The sequence below is a fragment of the Pinus tabuliformis genome, chromosome 6 (assembly GCF_031772625.1).
Source record: "Pinus tabuliformis cultivar Carrire ecotype Pingquan chromosome 6, CPIR1, whole genome shotgun sequence".
In the NCBI taxonomy this organism is placed as follows: Eukaryota; Viridiplantae; Streptophyta; class Pinopsida; order Pinales; family Pinaceae; genus Pinus; species Pinus tabuliformis.
In genome coordinates, this window is record NC_142292.1 from 531,624,167 (window position 1) to 531,630,246 (window position 6,080).

Here is a 6,080-nt window from a genome sequence, read left to right on the forward strand (position 1 = left end):
CTAATCCTAACATGGAAACTAAAAAGTACATCCCATGTTCTCAACTACATCATTTTCTCATTAACACTATTTCAAACGAGTCTGTGCATCACACAGCTCTTACATTATTACATTTAAAAATGTTGGCAAGGTAATGTTCTCAGAGAATTTTATGCCAAGGATGTATCATTAACATACCCGTAACCCAATAATAAGGCCTCTTTCCAAGACACATGCACCCAGAAAGTTAAAACAATGCTCCACTACTGCAGTAAGCTCAATATCCCCTTCATTTCCTTGAACTACACTTGAAAAAATTAACTAGTTAACTACTCAAGGCACAAGAAAGGCTAAACTAAGGAGCAAGTGAAAATAACATTAGATATGAAAAGATCACATCACCACGAGATGGTCATATTCTCCAGTGCAAGAGATGAAAAGTTGTTTCAGATTACCAAGTAACATGTCCAGAAGATTTACTTTCATTACAAGCCTTTGTATTAGAATTGGCAAAGTGAAAATCTACACAGAAAAATTGCTTAACATGGGATAATCCCTATACTGATTAGTACTCTCTAGTATGGCCTCAGACATAAGAATTGTATATAGTCTAATAAAAGCCTTTGCAAATTCATACTTCAAATTTGACACTCTCCATAACTTGAAAAGAAACTTGCAAAGCTTTGCCGCTACTTTCTTATGCAAAATCTGTTCAGTCCTTAGTAGAATATCCAACAAGACATACTGACGAGAACACATCAATGTTGCAATAAAATTTAGTAGACTCTCGCTTCACTCACAAAAAATAAGAAGAATTTCTACAGTTATAGAAGTTGTCATGTTGGCAACCTTTTCCTCTACTTTTTGTGCATCCCACTTCTTCGACTTACCTTCAGCAACTCTTTCTGCAGCAAGTAACCGCTCTTTCCATTCAACTATAAGGGCCCCTAATATAGGCTATGCAATCTTTGCATATTTTGGTGGTAGGGGCTACACGTGGCCTGGACCTCTATGCCTAGAGAAAATCCCTTTTGATTTCCATGTTGTTTCATCTCCACAATCACAACACCCACCACCAAACCAAACCATTCTAAAATTTTGAGAACAAATCGTTCTGGTGGAGCCATTACAGCACAACATTGTAAGAGAAACAAATCAAGCTCACAACTGTCATCACACTTGCAAATAAATGCAAAATAGAATTTGTAAATTTGTTAAACATGGCACTTAACAACTCTTTGCAACCTTAAATGTCAAAATTTACCATGTGAAGAATATTTCTCCATAAATGAAAAAGAAAACCCTTTGACTCACTAATGAATGTAATGGCAATATTCACAAAGAAAGAACAAGTGACCATTCTGTTGCCACATGCCTGCATGCACTTGTGCACAAACTCCCTGCAGTTGCAATGGGTGCTCCATTACAAATGCAAAAAAACCACAAGGTTGGCATTCTATCAATAGTTGCTTGAAAAATTCATTAAATCTCCCATAGCAAGCTGCCCCCAAATTCTTGTCTTTTAGCTCTGATTAATCAAGTTTAGCTATGTACAACTCCATGTATTTTTTAAAATATAAAGAAATAATTCAATGCAAAGGAATGTGGAATGATATATCTTGTTGGCTAACATGATCATGGGTCATTCATCGAAGTACACTCGATTCCACTTGTTATATATCTAAACCAGAAATATATGATAATAGAAATAACCCAATAAATAACAAGATCTGAATATAGAATAGAAATGCTTCTTTATTGATCAAAACCCTTAAGGTAGGGCAACACCATACATTCACTCCTTAAGGAAGGAGAACACTCCACAAGCCATATGCCTGTTCATACAATAATCCTTGACATCCCTCAATGTGGAGTCTCTAGCCTCTATATAGGCCTCATACATACAATACCATGGGTCATTACCATGGTTCCCTCAATACCATCTATCTAATACCATGGGCCCATTACATTATTACTAACTACTTGTGGTCCCTTACATGATACGGGTTAACCACCTTATTTATTACTATGGCCCATCCCATTATTACATTATTCCCTTGGGTACCTCCCTTTGTACCCCATATTATCCCCCCTAGGTATATAACACAATATTTAATGATGATCATGTGAGGAGCTACACAACCTCACCTTTACTGTCTTTCACTGCAGTCCAAATTTATATGTGCCACTTGGATCCAATGACGATTCACTTGCTAAGTATTACCCTAACATTTGAAGGTTTAAGCACACTATTCCAGCTTGCCCTATTCTAATAGAAATTTTCCCTTCTCTAACAAATACAGAAGAGTTTAAATCTCCCACAAATTGTGGCACATAATTTTTTAATGCACCAACATAGAAAGGTGGGAAATAAATAGTCTTCTATGCCACTCTGTCTTCACATTTTCCTTTTCAATTCAAATCCTAATATTTTCCTGCCCCTCTTTGCATGAAATATATTATGCATTATACAAAATCTCTGATAAACAACACCATATACTCTACAAATTACTCCTAAAATTAGCTTCAGAAAGAGACTTAGCACATAGTTGATTAATGCAACAACCTAGCAAAGCAGTCAATAGATAATCTTCTACACTACTTGTCTCCACATTTTCCCTTTGAATTCAACTCCAACAAACAAATATATATATCAAAAAGATTGAATTATTGAGCAATGTGCTACAAGACATATGGATATCTCTATTAGATAGCAGGTAAAATCATAAATGTTAGATATTTTCTCTAACTGTTGAGATATGGACATGAATCTAAGCACAACTGCAATTATTGTCAGCATATTCCAATGAAGCAGAAGCTCTTAAAGTCCATCAAGGACTTGATGTACTAAAAGACAGGTGTTTGAAAGGTGACAGTGATCAACAACTCAATGGTGGTTATCTAATCCCTCCTTCAAACTCCCCTACTTACAAACCTAAAGCTTGCCAAAATATGTTAAAGTCTAAATGTTGAAGAAAACTAAAAGGCTGATGTACTAAAATACAAAGGTGTTTGAAAGGTGACAACAATCAACAACTCAATGGAAGTTATCTAAACCCTCCTTCAAACTCCCCCTAATTACAAACCTAAATCTTGCCAAAATATGTTAAAGTCTAAATGTTGAAGCAAACTAAAAGGTTGATTAAAGGGTTCAAATACAAGGAGTTGTTTTGTGTGTAAAGGAGGGGTTAAGAGACTTAAGCTCCATGTGCCCACTCACATGAAGTAGAAAAGCATTAAGACAGGAAAACCTTCCCATAATAATTATCATATCATGAGGGAAATTTGGAGGACAAGGTTTAAACAGCCTCACCTTTTGATCTTATGCACATATATTTGATTCATTCTCTAAAGAACTATATTTTGGTGGAAATGGATCCTACATGTGGGATTAATTGATTCATCCAAGGGTGAACATTGGTCCTATGTGACATTAAAGCAAGCCTTGGTGAGAGGGATAAGGGTTCAACTGTATAATGATTACAATTGTTTGTGGTTAATGGATTTGAGGTTAGGGCTAATACCCTTTATGCCAGAATCATTGTGAGAATTCCATCAGAATTGTAGGTGGGCTTTGGCTATGAGTGAGGGTTAAATATTGGTAACTCATATTTATGTCCTTCTGTAGGATTATGAGTGCATTTTTTGGTGGAATTTCTAGAAATATTACGTAGTCTTTCCTGGCATAGAGGGAATGGGAGGATGAATTTCAAGCATCCATGACCATTTTTAGAGGGAACTAGTTGGAAATGGCCTCAAATATGGAGTCTATAAATGATGGTTGGGTGCACATTGGTTCACTTCAACCTCCCTCTAGAGGTTGAGTTATCTCCCACTCTCAACCTAAGAACCACCTTTGTAGACTCTACCTCCTTTTCCATATATCATTCTATGGATACACCCTAATTGCTCATATCTCAAAGCTTCAGGAAGGCCCCGCTAAAGATAAACATGTGGCTATCTACTTTGATACTAACTCTACAACAATGAAATATGAAGACCTAGAAGCCAGCAACTTATGTGGACCTAGTAACAAAAGCCCAAAATGGGCATTACATTTTTAATTTTCTTTTAGTAACCTAGTGTGTTTGTTGAGTACCATTTACATTATGCCAGTGTGTTAAGTAGTATATCTATGGACTTATAATAGGCAAATATGGATTAGCATCCATAGAATTTTTTTTGGCTACTTCAGCCTTCATCCTTAGCTAGGAATTCCAAGACTGCATATTTTTTGTAAACTCAAGTTGTATGGTATGGCCATAGATTTTTTAATATAAACTCTACCTCCCGACCTTGAATAAAATGTTGTATTTCACAATGATATGACAGTTTCCTTTTTTGATATCTTGTAAATGACAGTGCATTTTTGGTCCTAAAATTTACTACATCACCCATTTTCTCATGATTGTTTGTCACTTGGGCGAAACAACTTCTAATGGCATCTTGACAATGTAATGAGAACCCACCAGAAACAAACATCTCAACCTCTGATTTCTTCATTATGTGGTCTACAGGCTTCAAAGTCTCACATCGCGAAAATACAATTTTTGGGGTTGAATGCAAGAATAACCAAATTTGTTTTATTTTTGGACCTTTTATAAATGCTTGTCCACCTTAATTGTATTTTGGGCTGGTTGATGAGAATTGTTCATGGTCGTTTCAATGCATATTCTTTTTTGATTCTGATCGTATCTCTTCATGGTGGCAATATATGCTTTTACTACAGCCTCATTAGATAGCCCTCCATCACTTGATCAAGGGGATATTTCTACAAATGAAAAAACTTCATCAAAATCATCTGAGGTTTCCATTGAAGACATAGTTTTATTTCATATTGATTTCATTTTGAAACATGTAACTTTTTCATCACAAACTCTTTGATATATTAGGCTTGAATCAAAACTTGGGCAGTGTGTTGGAAGTTCCATAGCAAGTTCTAGAAACTCATATTTGGGGCAAATATGATCCTAGAGAGACATTGTGCTGAAAAAATTTTCTCCCCATTGTGGCATATGTCCTTCGTATATTTCAGGTTGTAGGTCCATTAGCATCCACAAGCTTTCAACCTCCACTAGGTCTGGATCAAACACAAAGATTGTTCTACTCTGGGTGCATCATCATGTCATATACAGGGGAACCTTCAAAATATAGATTATACCTCATATTTTTGTTTTGTTCCGAGCAAGGTGACCAGTATGTTCTGGGCAGTGATTTAGGAAGGGCTCTTCTATTGATGTTTAGATCTTTATTACACTTACCATGTTAATGTTACCTTTTATGCACATATGAGTCATTTTTTGGACAAATTCAGGTGTAAGAATGTCTCTGTTGTTCTTTCTTGAAATGGTTTGAATCATATAGGGGAGGCCCATCAAAAAATACAATATATGACCTACCTTCATTACATTTACCATGTTATTGTTCCCTTTTCTACACATACGAGTCATTTTTTGGACAAATTCAGGTGTAAGAACGTCTTTGTTGTTCTTTCTTGAAACAGTATGAATCATATATAGGAGGTCCATAAAAAAATACAATATATGACCTAGGTCTCCAGTGTTTGAGTTGTATGTAGATGTTTTTGTTATCAATGGAACAAAGATGTTTCCTAGATCCCATGTTGCCATTCCAATTCTAACTTTTCGTCAGTTTTGACTTCATGAGTTAGATTCACCATAGGATCAGGTGCATAGATATCCACCTTTTCAACTTGAAGACACCATTATTCTTCCTTCTCATCACAATTTCCATTTTCACCCAACATTTCAAAATTTTGACAAAATCCATGGTATTCAAAACTATAATTGAAAAATAGGGAGCAACTAACCTTCACTTTACCATACAGATCAGCCAGAGGGATGGACCGATGATCATCATTAGATTTCAACATAGGAATCACATTATTATTTTTCTCAAACTCATATCGAAATTTTGTATTGTTGTAGGTACCAATGGCTCCATTGCCCCTGTTTTCAAAAAATTTAGATTCCTCTGCCTTCAAGGCTTCACAAACCTGCTCTTCTACCATACAACTCTGTTCATTACCTACATTCAAGGTTTTGTTCCACCTTTCATTGAAAATCTAACCATGTGATGGA